Here is a 21,544-nt window from a genome sequence, read left to right as displayed (position 1 = left end):
TTTCCCCATGATTATCTTTCCCCTCGCCCTCTGTCTTTACTGAGGCACTTCCCACTGATGGTTTTTGTTATTGTTTTTCATTTCTTCCTCGTGTAGTGTTTTGCTCAAAATGCTTTGCAATGCTGGTTTTCTGGCTGCAAATTCTTTTAACTTTTGTTTATCATGAAAGATTTTTATTTCGTTGTCATACCTGAAGCTTAATTTTGCTGGATACACAATTCTTGGTTGGCATCCATTGTCTTTCAGTGTTTGAAATACATTGTTCCATGACCTTCTTGCTTTAAGTGTCTGTGATGAAAAATCCATTGTTAACCTTATTGGTTTACCCCTGAATGTAATCTGTCTCCTTTCTCTTGTAGCTTTTAATATTTTCTCTTTGTTCTGTATATTGGATATCTTCATAACAATGTGTCTTGGCATTGGTCTACTGTGATTTTGTGTGCTCCGTGTCCTGTATGCATCTTCAATTTGTATATCTGTTTCCTTTTTTATTTCTGGAAAGTTTTCTGTAATTATTTCATTCAGCAGGTTACTCATTCCCTTGGTTTGAATCTCTGTACCTTCTTCTATCCCGATGACTCGTAAGTTTGTTTTTTTATGTTATCCCATAACTCTTGGATGTTTTTCTCGTGATTTTTTTACCAGCCTTTCTGAGTTGGCTAGACTGTTTTCAAGATGATATATTTTGTCTTCGTTATCTGACGTTCTGGCTTCTACTTGCTCCACTCTGTTAGTGATACTCTCAATTGAGTTTTTAATTTGGTTTATCGTTTCCTTCATTTGTAGAATTACTGTTTGATTATATTTTATAATCTCTATCTCCTGATAAAGATGCTTAACTTCTTCTTTTATCTGTTTATGTAATTCATTCTCAATGTGTTCTTTCGCTGCTTGTATTTGCTGTCTCGTGTCCTCTTTAAGGTTCCATTCCATCTGTCTAAGGTGTTCCTTGAGTTCTTTATATGACCATTTTTCTGATGACTCTAGGTCCTCCTGAATATTTAGGCTGTCCTGCATTGTTTGTACTCCTTTTCTTCCTTGCTTTTTGAAGCTGCTCATGATAGTTCTTGTTCTGTTTGACTGCTGAGTTACTGTTTACTCCTATAAATTTATTTGATGCTGTAGCTGCAGGTTTCAATGAAGTTATCTCCTCCGCCGCAGTCTGATGACGTCAGTTCTCTGCCATGGTGGTGTCTCTTGCAAATGGCGACAGTTCGTTTCCCTTTGCCGGGCGACCAATGCAACGGGTGGGTCCTTACTGTCTCTCCCAAGCCCCGTTTCAAACCTGTGGCCACTACCTATGAAGGCTCGGTAGGCATTTACCTCCATAGGATCAGAAGGGCTGACCAGTTGTTTCAGCAGGATAGATTAGTGCTGTGTCACAGCTGTTTGTCTGCGGGAAGCAGGCGAACGGGAGCTGGAGTTCAGCCGATCCGGGCTCAGTGTGTGTTCTGAGAGGCCCAGACTCTTCGCCCCAGATCCACGTCAGCTCAGCATTGCCTAGTGATCCTGAGCAAACAGATTTAGGTTGTTTACAACTCCCTATGCCTGCACAGCTGAAGAGGTCAGGGACTTGATCTCTCTGCGCCTGCCGCCATGTTGGAATCCTCTCTCTATTCTCTTAAAAGGATCAAATGATTTCCATTTCAGAATTGTCTCTCAGTCTTGAAAAACAGATTCTGGCCCAGTCACAGTTGTCCAGTATACAGTATCTATGAAAAAATTAATTTTTATAATAGATTTTATAATGATTCGCATCCTTGATACAAAGGTGCTAACTGAAAAGTAAGAGGCAGGACTTCTGTTAAAATCCATCCAACAAGGCTGGGGATAGGGCTCAGCAGCAGAACCCTTGTCTCACATGTGGGTTTGATCTTCAGCACTGAATCCCTTTCTCCTAACCCCACTCCAATGAGTGCTTAGTGACCTTTATTTTTTAATTTTAAGTGGACACAATATCTTTGTTTTACATTTATGTGGTGCTAAGGATCAAACTCAGTGCCTCAAGCATGCTAGGCGAGCGTTCTACCACTGAGCCACAACCCAGCCCAATAATAAAGATTTTAAAAATATTTAATTAACAAGGAGCTTGTATATATTTTACACAATTGGGTATATTGAGCCAAATTCTTCTGAGATCTTTAGCCAGTCATTTACTGTTCTCAAAGTTCTTTATCAGTAAAATGAGACCTGTGATTTCTAAAACTCTTCATAACCCTGAGGATCTATAATTCTAGAACACTAATTCCTAGGTCACATAGTTTCTTGAGAAAAAACAGAAACTTGTGGCAACTGCAATAATTCTTCTGAGTCAGATTACTCTCTTTATCAGGCCTGTGGCCAGTGGGGTACAGATGCACTGTCTTATTGCAGCAATTAACACCCTGCTAGCTTGGAAGAGTGGCTGCTTCTTCAAAAAAACTTGCATATATTGGGTAATAGGAGAGTAAATTAGTTAGTAATTAGTTTAACAAAAATAACTCCTTTTTAAATTTTGGATACCTGATTAAACCCAGGGGCTCTCTGCCACTGAGCTACACACCTCTATACTTTTTCACTTTTTTATTTTGAGACAGGGGCTCACTAAGCTGCTGAGGCTAACCTTGAACTTGGGATCCTCCCCGCTCACCCTTCCAAGTCACTGCAATTATCAGCATGTGCCACCCAGCCTAGCAATTTCAATTTTTTTTAATGAAAATATATTTATCCCATTATTTTAATAACATTAGATTCAAAACATCGTGAACCATTTCATTCTGTTGGCATTCAACATGTTAGCATTAAGCTACATCCCTACTCAAATCAAATTCTGTAATACCTGAATTTGGACTTAACAAGGAAGAAGCATTCTCTGTTTTGAGAGAAAATAATGTTAGAATAGTTGCCAAGAAAATTATTTGTAAACTAAAATCCCCCTCCCCAAAGGTCTGCCATTAATTTCATGAAAATAATAAAAGCTTTTGTACTCAGACAAAATGTTAGACGATCCGGGTGAGTCAGATCTGTGTGAGAATAAATATTTTGGGGTACAGAAATGCCGCTTTGTAAAAGTTGCCTGAATATTTAGTCTTTGGACAATAGTTATATTAAAAACTTGAAAGGCTCCATATGCTTTACATATTGCTGGCATTAGCTTTCTAATTCAGTTCTGTTCTAGAAAAATAATAGTAGATTAAAGCACTTCATGATACTGTTTTTTACTGAACTAAATTTAATGGAGTCTATTTCAGTGCTTGAAGGATTTTTCAGGAGCTTGTTCCATTTTAAGCTGTACTAATAATTCCATATCAGAATATCAAGATTCTCTCAAGGAAAATCTTAAGAACACATAGTACTTGCTTTTGGTCAACAGAGTTGGTAGAGAAACAAAAACAAATACCTTCTCTCCAAGAAGTCTAAAACATGACACAATAAAACTTGGCTATTAAAAAAAATACAGTAAAACCAAAACAATTTTATTTTAAAGTTATCTTCAGATTTTTAGCAGAGAACTTCAGCTCCCCATATTTCAGGATAAGCATCTTATTTGGAAATTCCCATTAAGGGCTGGAAAACCACAGAGAGCACTTGCTGAGCACTCTAGGCACTAATTTTGGGAGAGAGGCCTGAGTGTCCTGGATTACTAACACTCAGATGCATCTTGTGACTTTCCCCCAGTGCCCTCACCCAATCTCAGAGGCAGAAATGAGATAAGAACCAAGGTTAATTGACTCAAAAATTTATTGTTCTTAGACATAGTCTATCCATGAGTCATTGCTATATCTTTATGTAAATAGAGCAGAACTCTACCAAGGAACATTTAACACATTATTCCTATTTAGTGCATTTAATTCACTTATTTCTTCATTATAAAGCACCATTTGTGTTAAATAGAATAACTTTTTTATTCAGTTAAATCACACTAGATGTTCAGGAATTATGTTCTGTGCTCTTTTGGTAAAAAAAACAGTTAAATTTAAGTATAAATGGGAGAAACAGAATTTCTGACATAAAATATAACCCCTCACATCATATGGAATTCATAATTAAAAATAAAAACATGCCAAAGGGGGAAAGTGGGAAAGAACACAGAGAGACAATGACAAAGGACTCCTCCATCTTTTTAATGGATATTTTCTGAAGGTCTACCATGTAGTCTACACAATGCCGTTAGATGTAGAATGAGGAAGTATTTATGGACTTCAGGCTATATTGTTAAAAATTATTTATTTAATATAGTTTCATTTTGTAAATAGCACATTTTAAAAATTTGTTTGTTTGATTTTGGCACTGGGGATTGAACCCAGGGGTGCTATACCACTGGACTGCATCTCCAACCCTCTTATTATTAATTTGTTATTATTTTGTTTGGGCACTGGGGATTAAACTCAGGGGCATTTTCTCACTGAACTACATCCCCAGCCCTTTTTGTTTTTATTTTGGGACAGAGTCTCACTAAGTTGCTGAGGCTGGCTTGAACTTGCAATCCCCTTGCGTCAGCCTCCAAGTTTCTGGGATTACATGTATGTTTCACTGTGCCCAGGTTTTTGTTTAAAAATAATATATATATGCATATGTATATATAATCATATCTGGTAGGATACATATCAAGTGGTTAGCAATGGGTGGTTGAATTGGTTTATATAAAACTTATAAAGTAATTAATATGTATGTCTTATAATTTAAAAGGTTCATTAAGGGGCTGGAGTTGTGGCTCAGTGGAAGTGTGCTTGCCTAGAATGTGCGAGGCACTGGGTTCAATTCTTAGTAGCACATACAAATAAATAAAATAAAGGTCCATCAACAACTAAAAATATTTTTTTAAAAAGTTTCATTAAAAACTTTATAACTATAGGGGCTGGGATTGTGGCTCAGTGGTAGAGAGCTTGCCTAGCACATATGGGGTCCTGGGTTCCATCCTCAGCAACACATATAAAAAAAATAAATGAAACATAGGTATTGTGTCCAATAACAACTAAAAAATATTTTAAAAAATCTTTATAACTATAAACATGAAATCATTTAAACTGTTTTACTTATTGTCCAGGTTTGTGTGTGTGTGTGTGTGTGTGTGTGTGTGTGTGTGTGCTGGGGATTGAACCCAGGACCTTGTGAATGCAAGGCAAGCACTCTACCAACTGAACTATATCCACAGCCCCTTGTCCAGGTTTTTAAATAACAAAAGTACATTTTGCTTTTTTTTTTAATCTACTGGAAGATGGTTTTCAATAGAAATAAATTTCTTCTTTTTATACCACTATAATCCTATTTCTTATATCCTACACCTAAGACATGAATATAAAGACACAAATATATGGACTAAAGATAGATTTCCACACAACACACACACACACACACACACACCACAGAAATAGAGAAACATACAGAGTCTTAAAGTTGGGCATAATGAGAATTTGGCAGTGACTGGTGGTTTTAATCTTCTAAATAGCTTTCATTATTCTCTAAATTTCTCTAGTTTTCATTTCAATCCCTGAATGCAATGGTTTTTATGCTTGTGTACTTTAACATATACTTATGTGACTAAATCCTCTGTTGTCTCTACTAGGTCTGTGTACTAAACTGTCTTGGGAAAAGTGAAGATACATGACTGCAGCAGCTTCTTGTCTAAGGAGATAACAAATTAGTGGTTTAGTCACAATGGAAAGATCTCTGATGCTCAAATTTTTCAGTTTTATAACTATGTATATAGCAAAATAATTAAAATTTTTCTTTAAAAGTCCAATAAAGGTCAGCTGGTAATAATGCTTATGAAATTTATTTCCCTAATACAGTTTTATACTGACACAGTTGGTGGCAAAGTTAACCTTTGGAGACTCTGCAGGGGAGTCAGGGAGGAAAAGTTCCTGTCACTTTCTGCTCCCTCTGATCTCCTTATTGACAGAACCCACTGGAAGCCAGAAGCCAAAGAGGCCGGTTGATACAGTGCATACAGACTAGCTTTCCAGTATTTAGACAGGGTGGAGTGGAGAGAAGAGTGGGCCTCAAAGGGCAAAGGAAGATTTAAACCCATAAAGAAAAGCTGGGAAATTATAATATTCAGTGTAGTGGTCACTTCTGGAAGAGTGAGACGGTCCATTTAGGAGGGACATATGTGATAGGATTGATCTGAATAATAATTATATTAATTATTCATTAAACTACACATTTACGTGTCATGCTTTTTATATACTTCTTCATAAATTTAAGGAAAAAAAACAATGCTGAGAATAAGAACTTATATCTTTGAATTCTAAAAGTCATAACTTTCAGATGAGCAAATCTGTTTAAAACAGTAGAAAATACATTTTAAACAAGTATTCAAGTCATTACAAGTGAAAAATTAAATAACTCTGAACTAAAATATATGTGTGTATATGTATATGTATTTATATATATATAATTTGTTTTAAAATTTGTTTCTAGCCAAAGAAAAAATAATAATAGCTAGATCCTTGGTGTATTTGTTTTTTGTTAGTATAACAGAATACACAGGTAGGCTGGTTTATTTAGTATTTAGTTCTGAAGGGCAAGTTACCAGCTTTGTCTCAGTTTTGGGAAGATCTCCTGGTGGATGGCAATGGTGTCATAATGGCAGGAGTATGTATAGGAAAAAAGGATCACCTTTCAAAACAGGAAGCCAAAAAGAGAGACTAGGTTTCCAAAATCCCTTCCCAGGAAATGCCCCCAATTGACCCAAGGATCTTCTAGTAGGCCTCACCTCTTAAAAGTCTCACCACCACCCTATCCTGCCACCCTGGGACCAAGCCCTCAACACATGAACCTTTGGAGGAACACACTTAAGCATTCAAATAATAGTACTTGGATATGTTTAAATGCTAACACCAAAGAGCAGTAGAAGTTGGGAACAGTGGCATGCACCTGTAATCCCAGATATTTGGAGTCTGAGGCGGGAGGATTACAAGTTCAAGGCCAGCCTTAACAACCAAGAGAGGCCCTAAGCAACTTAGCAAGTCTCTGTCTTGAAATAAAACATTAAAATAACTGGGCATGTAGCTCAGTAGTAAACTCCTGAGTTTAACCACAAGTAAGAAAACAAAACAAAAAAGTAGTAAACCAATAAATGCTGAAGACACAGAAGAAGAGGAAAGAGAGTACAGTTCTTTCAGAGTCAGAAGAAGAGGCACACATAGCTCTCTGAGAATGATTGGCCTTAAATTAGATAAGGGATTTATATTAACTAGCTCTATATTACTACAATGAAATACCTGAGACAGGCTACTTAGAAAGCAAAGAAAGGTTTACTTAGTTCAGAGTTCTGGAGATTAAAAGTCCAGGATCAGTGGGCACCAGTGGTTTGGCCTTGGATGAGAGCAGCAGATGGCAATGGCAGGAGTATGTTTCAAAGCAAGAAGTCATATCACAAACCAGGAATCAGAGACAAATTGAGAGACTGGGGTCCAACAATCTCCTTGAGGTCATGCTTCTAATGACCTATGGACCTCCCCTTAGGTCTCAGCTTTTACAGGTCTACAGCATCTCCCAATGCTGCCCCCCCCCCCCCCGGGGCCAAGCTCTACTGACTCACTTCATTACTGGGGATTGAACTCAGGGTAACTTCACCACTGAGCTAACTATGTCCCCAACCCTTGTTATATTTTGATACAGGGTCTCCCTAAGTTGCCTAGGCTAACCTCAAACTTGCAAATCTCTTGCCTCAGCCTTCTGAGGAGCTGTGATTACAGGTGGGTGCCACAGCACCCAGCAGGGCCAAGCTTTTACATGTGTACTTTTGGGGGAGACCTTTATTGAAAGTTAGCAGCATTATTATTGCTCTATGATTGGAAGAGGAAGCAAAGGACTGTGAATACATTTGTGGGCTTAGTTGTGGGTAGCTGAGGGGATTTCCCCAGCTGATGTTTCAATTTTCTCTGTGAGTGGAACCTGTAACTGAAGGAAGAGATGTCAACATGAGAAGTGGAAGAAAGGGTAAAGACTTGTACCACTTTTGAGAACAAGAGCATTAACTGGAGAACAAGAGCAATACTGAATGCTGGGTTGAAGTTCAAAGCATGAATTTAAAGTGCAGTCAATCTGCACAATGTTGTGATTTTCTACAGTGATATTTTTACAACTTAGATTTGAGTAGAGGAAAATCAGACACTTGGGTTTATCCAGAGTTGGGGTTTTGAATGGAAAAACAATAAAGCAAAGGATGTGAGCATAGAGATAAGAGAAGTACCAGGAAATTTCAGTTGGATAGGGAAGGGGATGAAAACAGAAGAGGACTAGCAGAGAGGGAGAAAGTGAGAACATCAAGAATTAGGAGGTCCTATGAGAGAATGAGAGGGAGCAGCTTAGTGATGAAAAACAGGACAGAGGTCAGATATTTGAATGCATTGTTTTAAAGGTGGAGAAGCTGCAGATAATGGTAATATCAGGCCTGGCCATGGGTGAGGAGGGATGAAGTGGAGTGGATGTGATGGTCACCAAAGATGAAGAAGCTAAAGCATTTAAAGTGAGTTCATGCTGATGGTGAGACCATGGAGGACCAAGAGCACCTTTGGGGTCAAGGGAAAGACAGATACCAGAATTTGATGAACCATATGTGGGGTGCAGCGATGAGGCCGGGCAGGTGACTGGGAGGTTGCTTAATGAGAGTAAGAGGAGAAAGAAGGGTCATATACAGTAAATATCTCCCTTGGATCTCAGAAAAACAGAATTATTTTAGAATCATGGAAAAATAATGGTCTAAGACAGTTTGAATTCCAGGATGTGGACTAGAGAGGATTGGCAGGTGGCAAAGCATAAGTAAAGCTCAGTGATTAGGATAAGTTATAGGCTGGGTCTATAATAAGAATATCTTGGTGATGCAAGCCTGTAATCCCAGTGGCTAGGGAGGCTGAGGCAGGAGGATGGTGAGTGCAAAGCCAGCTTTAGCCAAAGCATGGCGCTAAGCAACTCTAAATAAAATACAAAATAGGGCTGGGGATATGGCTCAGAGGTTGAGTGCTCCTGAGTTCAATCCCCAGTACCAAAAAAAAAAAAAAAAAAAAAAAAATCAAAGAATGGGACATGTTAGGGTAAACCAGCTATAAAGTTTCCAAGAAGAATTTACCCTATAAACACCCTGATACTGAGTAATGGGCAATATTGATGGCCTAGGTGACAGGTTGGTTCTGAAAATTTTCAATATTTAAGTCACTTCTTGATGTGAGAATCTAGTAGTCAAATAAACAAAACTCTTATATGCAGTCATTTGCATTCCTGTCCAGAGAGTTATAATTCCTTGAAAGAACCATATTCAGAGGGTGGCTCTGTGATTGTGACTATTGGATGATCTTTATGCCTGAAGCCATGATACCAATAGTTCACAAATCTTTCCTAAATTGTTGGACCTGCCAATCAGAGGAGAAAAATTGAAAATTGGTCATAATGTCTTTCTATGACAAGTCAGTATTGACATAATTCTAATTAAAATGATTATATACATAAAACATTTTGGGTATCAAAATTACCTGTGCTTGATAAATGTTTAATAACATTTAGTTGCTTAGTGAATATTTGTTGAACCAAAAGATATTAACGGGCTTCCCATGTAAATATTCTACAGGGGAAATAAAGTGCTGGCTACATACCATAATTTCTAGTCTCTTTGATAGTTTTCCTTCTCATTTAACATTAGCAAATTGGTTTTCCTATTTATACACTGGCCTCTTGTGCATTGGTTTCGCATAAGCCTACTCCCCTGAGAGTGATCAATCATGGGCACCTTGGCAAAATAAAAGTTTCTGAACTTGCAAAACTGAGGAACAAGTCTTGGAAAATGTGACTTAACCTAGGCAATGTCATCCTGAGGCCAGATTGAGCAGTCCAGCTGGCCTCTCCCCATGACATTTCTAGCTTGATTTTTTAGAACAGCAACCCTATTTAGATCAATTTAACTTTCTGCAATAACAATCTTTGAGACTATGATGGGAATTGTTAGAAAAACATTGTTGTAATCAGAGTTAATATAAGAGAACTGAGTAGTTTATTAGATCATAGTGTGTTAACAAAATATGCTGGCCGGAAATGCCTTCCAATTCTGTAGTCTAGCATGGAGAGTTCCTAATAGGATACGGTTTGTGGCTATTGGTAGGCAGTGGGTAGTGGTTCAGTAATCGACTGTTCCATTTTAAGGTTACAGTTAGTAAGTACTAAAATGCTTCCACAGAAACAAAATAAAACAAAGTACACTCCGTTTGTGTGTCTGCGTGTGTGTTTTTTGCTTCACTGAATCTTGTCTTTGACTAAAGTTACACATTTCTGGGTGTCTTGTTCTTTTTTCTTCATAGACATAGACTTTCTCCTCAATTCTGAAGAGATAGACATAATGATCCATAAAAACAGAATTTTCTCAACATAATGAACATTTCAATAACAATTACTGATTTTGTTTTGTTTCTGTTCACCTACAAAAAGATAATTTCTCACTATTTCAACAAAATGCCACTTTGCTAGATTTCACCTGAAGAAAAGTTTTCTGGATTCTCAGGTTTTAATTCTCCTTATGATTTGCCAATTTCCATTGTAGAAATCAAAATATATGAAAGAAAATTCATAATGATAACATAGCACTTCTTTAATTTTGTCTCTTGCTAATTTAGTTCTTGTTTTTATATTAAATTAATGAAGATATACTGTGACTTAAAGGCAAAACTTGAGAAGGCTGAAGAAATCTGGACTTTTAGCACACTACTTATGCTGCAACCTGGTGGGAGTTTAGAAATGAGAATATATTACAGGGTTTATTCAGGTATCAGGAGATATTTCAGAGGAAAAGTTTGAAAAGCTCTTCCTGTCCCTGGTATTAGTCCAGAAGCACCTTTGCTTGGCTGTCTGTACTTACTTCACTGAGATAGGACTGAATGTCTTAAAATGGAATCAGATTGTCTTTGTTCTTATCCAAGACCTAAAACGGCTGACAGGATATTTTAACACTAGAACATCTTGAAGCAGAACAATGAACAAGCCCCTTCATTAGTAGAAACAATATTAGTCCTATAGAAGCTGTGCCAGTTACTGGTTGGGAAGGGGGTTGGGATCTTTTTACACTGTGGAAAGAAACTTGTAGTATAGCCAGAGAGATGATAAGGATGGTGGTTACCTAAATCCTGATGTTTTAATGTTAAGGTAAGAGAGGCAAGTATATCAATCAAAAGCTGAAATTCTAGCTTAATATTTAAAAATTTAATGCAGCTCTGAAGAGGAACATGAAAACCATTGTCAGAAAGAGATTGCACAAGAAGATCACTGGAGAAGGTGACAAGCAGAAAAAAACACAGTTAAAATAAATTCCTCAAGGTAAGTTGAACATTTTATCTTTTTTTATTTTTATTTTTTAAATGTTTTTTTGTTTGTTTTTTAAGCTTTAGGTGGACACAATATCTTTATTTTATTATTATGTGGTGCTGAGGATTGAACCCAGTGCTTCATGCTTACCAGGTGAGGGCTCTACTACTTGAGCCACATCCCCAGCCCCATGTTGAACATTTTAAATGACTCTTATCGGTAGTCTGTTAGACTGTCCAAGGTACTATTCGAAAAAAATGCAAGCTGCCAACTTAATGGTATCAGTTGGGCTTTCCTCGGAAAGAAAGATCTCTAAGAAAATGTCAGTTGCTGTTCAATGTAAAAAAGCGTTTGTAAGTGTAGACAGAATTGTAGTCTCAAAAGTGAAACATTAAAAGCAAGTTGAGAAAATAAGGAATTATCACGTGAGGGCAGAGGAGGTCTGGTGAAGAGGCTCCTGCAATGACCTTTGAATGAGAAAAGAGAACATTTCTAATCATGCTGGTGAAATGTTCCAATTGGAATAATGCTCAACGGATGGCCATAGACAGCAGAGATGCAGACACCCCAACATAGCAAATTAAAGGAGTGTGACATATGGGGAGAACTTTAAGAGGAATTTTCCTTTGAAAACAGAACAGCTTCTAGTACAGATAAAACAAGAGCCAGATTATAGCAATACTGAAAAAATCTATTTTAGTGTATTAGAGCTCTAAAAAAAAGTTTATCAACAAAGTAATTTACCATTTACCATTTAAATGTAGCATTCTATAATTCTGCATAGCTATGAATGAAAACTTTACAAAAATATGTATAAATAAATGACACGTACCCAATTGTGCTTGATAATGACATTTTATGTACTTCCCTGGGAGTCATATTTTAGAATTCAAAATAGTATTGAAGCTTTTCAAGGGCTCAATAACAGAGAAGCATATTAAAGGCCAAACAACCAGACTTCTTTGAAGTTCAACACTTTGAAGAGTGCTGGTAGTCCTGATTCAAAGGAACATATGTTCTGGTATTTTTATGTAATATTTTTTTACTGGAAAACAAAATGGTTATTTGAAAAACACCACTGGCCACAGTGATAGATGTGGGTGGTTAAGAGAAGTTCAAACAAAGAAACAAACATGTTAGATCTTTTCTGAAGGAGCTTAGGGTAGTTGCAATTTGTACATGCATAATATTCAGCATTCTCTTTTTGGCTTTTTCAACAATTTATATTGCAACCTTGAAATTTGGAAGATTAGGGGGAAAAAATGTAGGCTACTTCCCTGGGAAGAATCACCCAAATAACAGAATGAGCAGATCAACTTACCTTGTTACTGACTAACTGAATGATTACTGACCCTGGTAAATGATTCTACTTAGGTTATTCTCTGTGGATTGTACAGGGAAGCTAATCTTAAATTTTATGATTTTTGTATAAATTTGCAAACTTTATCTCTCATGAAATTAGCTAAAACCATACTGTTTCTTTTTTTTAATTTTTTTATTGGTTGTTCAAAACATTACATAGTTCTTGATATATCATATTTCACCCTTTGATTCAAGTGGGTTATGAACTCCCATTTTCACCCCGTATACAGATTGCAGAGTCACATCGGTTACACTTCCACTGATTTACATATTGCCATACTAGTGTCTGTTGTATTCTGCTGCCTTTCCTATCCTCTACTATCCCCCCTCCCCTCCCCTCCCCTCCCCTCCTCTCTCTCTACCCCCTCTACTGTAATTCATTTCTCCCCCTTGTATTATTTTTCCTTTTCCCCTCACTTCCTCTTGTATATAATTTTGTATAACCCTGAGGGTCTCCTTCCATTTCCAAGCAATTTCCCTTCTCTCTCCCTGTCCCTCCCACCTCTCATCCCTGTTTAATGTTAGTCATCTTCTCATGCTCTTCTTCCCTACTCTGTTCTTAGTTACTCTCCTTATATCAGAGAGGACATTTGGCATTTGTTTTTTAGGGATTGGCTAGCTTCACTTAGCATAATCTGCTCTAATGCCATCCATTTCCCTCCAAATTCTATAATTTTGTCATTTTTTAATGCAGAGTAATACTCCATTGTGTATAAATGCCACATTTTTTTTATCCATTCATCTATTGAAGGGCATCTAGGTTGCTTCCACAGTCTTGCTATTGTGAATTGTGCTGCTATGAACATCGATGTAGCAGTGTCCCTGTAGCATGCTCTTTTTAGGTCTTTAGGGAATAGACCCAGAAGGGGAATAGCTGGATCAAATGGTGGTTCCATTCCCAGCTTTCCAAGAAATCTCCATACTGCTTTCCAAATTGGTTGCACCAATTTGCAGTCCCACCAACAATGTACAAGTGTACCCTTTTCCCCACATCCTCGCCAGCACTTGTTGTTGTTTGACTTCTTAATGGCTGCCAATCTTACTGGAGTGAGATGATATCTTAGGGTGGTTTTGATTTGCATTTCTCTGACTGCTAGCGATGGTGACCATACTGTTTCAATCAGCTTTTTCACTCCTGTGCCCCAAAGACTGACAAGAACAACTTTAAGAGGAGGAAAAAGTTATTTGGGGCTCACAATTTCAGAGCTGTCAGTCCACAGTTGGCCAACTCCAATGGGCCTGAGATAAGGAAGAACATCATGATGGAAGAATGTGGCAGAGAGAGCCCTCAGGACTTGGCAATCAAGAGAGAGAGAGAGAGAGAGAGAGAGAGAGAGAGAGAGAGAGAGATCTGTCATCAGTGACAAAATATAAACCCCAAGGTCATGCCCCCGTGATTTATCTCCTTCATCCAACTCCTACCTACATATAATTATCACCCAGTTAATCCATTCAAGTGGATTAATGTAATGATTAGGTTAAAGCTCTCATAATTCAACCATTTTATCTCCAATTTAATTTTTTCAGATTATCTCACAAATGAACTTTTGAGGGATATCTCATATATAAACCATAACAAGTACTAATACATTTTTTTTCACTGAAATGATTTCTAGGCAAGTTGGTCTATAGATTGTATTTTTTTTTAAATTCCACCAGTGATTTATTGCACTTCTGGTCAAAATACAAATTTAATTTAAAATCAAAAAAGATAGGGAAGATAGATCCATAGCCAATGAAGAAAAAAAAACATCAGCACTTACATAGTTTGTATTGTTTCCCCCTCTTTTTAACTTCCTGTCTTGCAGTCTCCCTCACCTCAGTAGCCAGCCCCCATGCCCTGTTCTCCTTTCTGGCAGCCCCAGCTTCACTTTGGTGTTCTAAGCATGCTTTCCAGAGCAGAATTTTAGACGCCAAATTTGGTAAGTTCCATTTTTTTTTCTTTTTTTGTATTTGGGATTAAGCCCAAGGCATTTTATAACCAAGGTGCATCCCCAGCCGTTTTTTATTTTTGAGACAGAGTCTTGCTAAGTTGCTTTGGGTATTACTAAATTACTGAGGCTGGCTTTGAACTTGCCATCCTTCTGCCTTTGTTTCTCCAGTTGCTAGGATTATAGACATGCACTACCATGCTTTATAGTTCCAAACTTTCATCAGAAAGAATTTTAAGCATGGTCCCAAGAGTTTTATAGTTACTTGCATATATTACAGTTAAGACATTGTGAATACAATAAAACATACTGAAATTGACATTTTTAATAGATGAGCTATTATCAAGTAAATGATACTAATTAAAAATGCATTAATAATAATACAAAAATATTTTTATCTGTGATGGGATTATTAGTAAAGCTTTTTTTTTTGAAGAATTATAATTGAATACATATCATTATTTTTAAAATCTTGGTTTACTCTGTGATACAGCAAAGCAAGATGTCTAATTTTATGTTCAGTTTATTTAAATACACTCTGAAAGCTTACAAAAATTGTGTAGCTAAATGGAAGAACGGCTTCATTAGGTGGGTTACTAAATGATAATACTTATTTTTTAGTCCCATCACCCAATATGCAAAGGTTTTACTTGAAATCTGATAAATGTACTTCCAAATTGCTTAATATTGCTCATTTGTTCCAGCAAACTAATCAGAAGGTGTTGTGTATGTTAACATTTTTAACACATGACTTCAAAATCTACTGGAATTTATAAAATGTTTAGGGAAGGTAGAAAGTTGTATAAGAGTTTTTATAGGTTACATGCACTGTTCTTAGTCAGAAAAATTGCATGATAAAGGAAGTATTTTCATACATCCATATACCACAGTGGGTAAGGGCACAGACCCTGAGGCCAAGAGCCTAAGTTGGAATCCTAGCTCCTCTACCCACTGCCTGAGTAGCTATGGATTGGTTACTTATTCTCACTATGCACCAATATTCTCTTCTGTGAATTAGGATAGTAATAGAATCTACTCATGGGGTTATTGTGAGAATTAAATAAGTCAATATTTATAAATCACTTAATATAATGTCTGTCATTATATTTAATTATATTTAAGTATATAAAGGATTATGAGGAGAATTCTCATGCCCTGATGTTGGGAGAATATTGAGTAAAGTCATGTTTGAAATCAGTTGGTTATTACATAACAAAGTTGAACATACACATGCCCTGAGACTTGGCAAAGTCACAAATATACTTCATTTTAAAGTAAGAGTGATGCTAGCAGCTTTGTTCATAATTGGCAAAAACTAAAAACAACCCACATCTTGCTACAATGGAACTGATAAAATAATGGTCACATATATTTCTATTGGATGCTATTTAGTAACAAAATGGAATGAAAGGAATGGACTATAGCTACAACCACAAGGTTGAATCTTATAAATGATGAACAAAACAATTGAGGCACAAAAGTATATACAGCATGAAACCATGTACAGAATGTTCAAAAGGAAGCAAAGCCAAAATATTGAAGAAAGTACATATATGTAGTAAAGCTATAAGGAAAAATAAACAAATCACCATAAAAGTGAGTCTTACTCTGAGGAAATAAGGGCTGTGACTGAGGAGGGGCACTGCTGGGGTGTGTGTGTGTGTGTGTGTGTGTGTGTGTGTGTGTGTGTGGTGTGTGTTCACACATGCACATACACATTGATAGCACTCCATATTTTTTAGCCTGGAAAATTTTAGGAATGTTTATTTTATAATTATTTACTAAATTATGAGCATATTTTTCTATATGTATGTTATATTTCACAACAGAAAAAAAAAAGTTTAAAACCTGCTATAAAATTCTTGCTTTCACAAAATTAACCATGTTGATAACTAGAAATTCTATAGTATTTTGTGCTTTCACCTTATCTTTTTTGCTAGATATGACTGCCTCTGAGAGATGATGTGATGAATTTCATGTGCTTGCTCACAGATTAACCTTCATTTGGAATCTTATCTCACTCCAACCATCCCTTCCCTTCGTTTTTAGCAAAAGCAACTGACCCATCAGTGGTCACACAAAAGTTTTGCATAAAACATACCTTTTATTTTTTAAAAGTTGGTTATTATTTATAGTATTATTGTAAGATGCAGAAGAGTAGGTACATCTTCTTTACTGAGGTATTTCTTTTTTAGCTCAGAAAAAAAATCATTTTGAAATTGTATTTCATTATTGAAACATAATCTAGTAAATACCACATCAAAACAGAATTCATCAAATACCATAAAGTAGAATATATTAAAGACATCTGTGCTTTCAGTTCAACCTTACAATATGCTTCCCACACAGTGTCATTTGTTCTAACATTGTATCTTTGGGTTTTAGCAAAGCTTTACATGCATAGTCACAAGGTATTTGCTGACAAAGGAATGCAGTTGTTTTTTTCCATTTGTGTTCCATGTATTATCTCAGACATTTTAACTTGGCATGAAGACAGCTACTTTCCCAATGGTTTGTTGCTTTTTGACTTTCATTTTTAAGAAAACTCAGAAGCTTTTCAGCATTTAGTATTGGTGATTTTTCTTTAAAGTATTGATTTGACTAGTACAATACTTAGGCATGCTGGGAGCATTCTTGAGTTTCACCTCATATGTGGATGTTTAGGTTTTAAAGGGTAGCCAATTGTGTTTGTTTCAGAAGATCATTATCTATTAACTACAATATGTACTTGGGGCGAAGTCAATGTTCCCAAAACTAGATGTGAATTCACACTTTAAACAGTGTTCTTAATCAAAGGGAGATCAGTAGAGTGGAGGAAACAGACCAGGGAGAGGGAAAAGGGGAGAAAATGGGGAAATATGGGGGAGTGATATTGGCCGAATTATATTGTCATATCGTGTGCATGCACAAATACGTAACAACAACTTCCACCATTATAATGCAGTAAATTATAATGCACCCATAAAGATATGGAAAAAAACCAGTGTTCATTAATATCAATTATTATGGTCAGTTTCTCAGCTCTGATTAGCTATTTGGTTTTGACCTTAATGTGGCTCCTGAAGTGACAGGAGTCAGCCAGGTTAGCTGTTGTTCTTCCTTTTTTAATACTATTTCTATTGGTCTATGTTGAAGAGCTTACTTATAATCCATAATCCCCTTAGCTAGACACAGAAACTGCAACATATGACAATACGCTGAAAGATCACACAGAACAGCACCCTCCCTGTCCGCTCCCCGCCCACCTCCCCCTTGCTACTGTGTAGTTTGTCCTAATCAAGTGAAGGGTGTCAGTGACAATTCTACATTAAACATTAGTAAACTTTCTTTTTGGAAAAAAAAAATAAGTATTTGTGAATAGAAATTGAATATTTATTTTGGAATTTCAGTGGGCATCTTCTGTACCCCACTTCAAAGTCACTTGCTCAGTCATAAAATTTTGTTTGTTTTAAACCCAAGAAACCCCTTCTTTGAATAAAAATGAACATGAAACTGTAATCTTTAAAGGAAACAATGACAATAAAACTGCTCTTGTCAACTTTAATGTGATAGGGCATAAGAGTTCAGACCTCTGCTTATTTACCTTTTTCTGCCCCCTTCTCAGGGAAGACTTGAAGATTACTCTGTGAAAACCTAGTTTCCTTGAAAAACAGAAAAAAATTGTGCCAAGTCTACCTCTCTAAGGCTGCCCTCACCAACACTTGTTTCCTCTAGTCATTAAGGAACCAGTTATGCTTTCAAAGGCTGATATGTTCATGTTCAAAATCTGGGGACCAGTAATAACACACTAGTTACCTCACATGTACTATTCACTGCATCTATTCTGGGATAAAGAGGTCTAACAGAGTGAATGTGAAATAGTGGAGGTATTTTAGCATCTAAAATAGGAGAAACTTGTTTGGTCTAGAATCCTTTTCTGTGTGTTCCCCAGTGGCCTTGAGGTTGAAGACATGATAATCTAATTTGTTACAATTTGTTTCAATAAAAATAATAATTTAAAAAATGCTGCTAATAAGGGAAACTACAAAAATATAAATCAAACAAAATTTAAAATAAAAGGAAAATAACTCTTAAAAAGTGATCTCAAGATAATTATGAAAAGTATCTTTAAGACTCAGGAAATGGACCATCTGTGCTATGCAATCAGCTGACGAGTAACACAAGCTCCTATAAAAATGGACCTAAAAATGTCTGACAGAACTCAACAAAGATCTAAATCTTACTAATGTCACAGTGCAATGCATGCTGTGAGGAGGCTCTGCTGTAACAAGCCATTCAGGGACTGGTTCCACACTGCAGTGCCAGTGTCCTCCAATATGATTCAAGGCTGACCTAGCTCCATTTGGTTGGGAGATAGAAGGACATAAGAAAGTAGAGAAGAAATGCCTTCTCTTAATTGTGTAGTAGGATCACATCCAATTAGTGAGAACTTACCATGATTCCAAAAGTTTAGGAAATGTAGGTTAGCTATTTTGGAAGAGAAAATGGATTTGGTGAGCAACTAGCCAGGGTTTGTTATGTATACGGGAGGGGAGAGAATCTAGATCAGGGATTCCCAAACTATAACTTGAGCATCAAGGGGTTTGACTTTGAAAACACCCTGGAAGCCTCCGCTACTCTTTTTTCTACTTGCCTTAAAATAGAACTGTGCATGCAAGCACTAATTTCACTTCTTGTTGTTCTGTGAATAAACTGTGATCATGCAAGACCCAATACCTTTGCATGTGATTGGCATTTGGCATGAGATATCTCTCCAGTTCTTTTTTCTTTTTGTGGTACTGGGTATTGAACTCAGGGACTCCCACATGCTATGCAAGTGCTTTACTGCTGAGATACATTGGCAGCCCTTTTTATTTCATTTTGAGACTGACTTTGAATTTGGGATCCTCCTGCCTTTGCCTCTCAAGTAGTTGGGATTATAGGCATGAGCCCTCTACCCAGCTGTCCAGTTCTTTTTAATATTCCTTCTCTTCCAACCTCTTTCTTTTCCAAATCTAGAAACTCTTCCTCATCTTTTAAGACCCAAGACAATGTTTACTTCCCCTATGAACTTCTCTCTGATGACACAAACAGCACAGATCTCTTTACAGTAACTGAAATTTATTCTTGTACTTCCTACATACCCTATTACTGAATGCATTAGCCTGTAACATAATTATTAAGGGAAACAGCATATTTTCCAAAGGATTGAGTATCTTAATATTCATGATCTAGTGACCATTAATAGACTTAGCTTCTTAAGGGCAAAGACTGAGATCTATCTTAGTATCTTCTATACCTACCCAGAAGAGGCCTGGTGTCTCTCTCTCTCTCTCTCTCTCTCTCTCTCTCTCTCTCTCTCTCTCTCTAACTGAAGGAAAAATTAATGCTTTCTCCCTCCGGCCACTTACTAGTTATCACACATCTGTGTCTTTTTGTTTGTTCTTATAGGTTTTTCATTGTGGTAAAGAAAACAAAAACAAACAACAAAAAACCCACAAAATTTACCATTTTAACTAGGTTTTAGTGGTATGATAATATTAACAATATGCACTTTGTTGTGTAACTGATTTCTATAAATTTTCATTTTGTAAAAGGGAAACTCCGTGATTCATGGTGGGGTTGGGAGGGGGAGCATGGGAGGATTAGATGAACTCTAGATAGGGCAAAGAGGTGGGAGGGGAAGGGAAGGGTATTGGGGGTAAAAAAAAAGGTGGTGGAATGAAATGGATATCATTACCCTAAGTAAATGTATGAAGACATAAATGGTGGGAATATATTTCGTATACAACCAGAGATATGATAAATTGTGCTCTATATGTGTAATATGAATTGCAAATCATTCTTCTGTTATATATAATAAATTATGATAAAAAATAAATAAAAACTTAAAAAAAAAGGAAATCTCCACCCACTGAACAACTCCCTTTTGCCCCTCCCCCAGCCCTGGTAAACACTGTTCTACTTTCTGTTTCTGAGAGCTTGACTACTTTAAATACTACTTTAAATACTAAATGTAAGTGGAATGATTCAGCATTTGTCTTTTTATGACTGCTTATTTCACTTAGCACAATGTCTTCAAGATTTATCCATGTTGTAGGATATGATAGTATTGCCTTCACTTTTAAAGGCTCATTAACAATTCATTGAGCCAGGCCAATGAATTGGCCAGCACTTGTAGACCCAGCTATCATGGAGAGAGGATAGCTTAAGCCCAGGAGTCTGAGAGTAGCTTAGACAACAAAGTGAGAATGTGTCTTAAAAAAAAAAAAAAGAAGGAAGGAGAAATTTATAAATTTAATATATTTATTTATTTAATTTATATACTTGTTTTCCTTATCCATTTACACATTCTGTTTTTTTTTTTTTCCTTTGTGGTACTGAAGACAGATTTAAAGATAGATAGTGTAGTTAGGTAAATAGGATCTAATATTGAGTAATGAAGGCTATATTGAGAATGGAGTCCAGGAAAAGGGGAATTGAAAATGTCCCCAAGGCCCAGAGCCCTTCCCAAGGAAATGTTAATGAAGCAGCTCCCAGCAAACCCAGAGATGCTAATCAGAAGTCCTTCTGGCCCACCTGTCTCCCACCCTTTGGACCTTCCCCACCTACATTCCATCACTGCAGAAAACAGAACAAAGGACAAAAATGCAAGCGACAGGAATGGAGGAAATCTGAAAGTAAACCTTAGCTATAAAAAAAGGGAAGACCTGGGGCTGGGGATGTGGCTCAAGGGGTAGCGTGCTCGCCTGGCATGCGTGGAGCGCTGGGTTTGATCCTCAGCACCACATAAAAATAAAATAAAGATGTTTTGTCCACCGAAAAATAAAAAATAAATATTAAAAAAAAAACAAAAAACAAAGGGAAAAGCTCCCTCTTCCATGGATTCCACCTCTTGGGTCCCTTTCTTCCTCCGGGGAGAAGTCTTTTCTGGGGTCCTTTAATAAAGCTTTTACTTTCCACTCTAAACTTGCCTCTGCATGCTTCTCTGGTGTTATACT

This window comes from Spermophilus citellus, assembly GCF_964194105.1.
Source record: "Spermophilus citellus genome assembly, chromosome: 1".
NCBI classification, from domain to species: Eukaryota; Metazoa; Chordata; class Mammalia; order Rodentia; family Sciuridae; genus Spermophilus; species Spermophilus citellus.
This window is presented reverse-complemented; position numbering follows the sequence as displayed.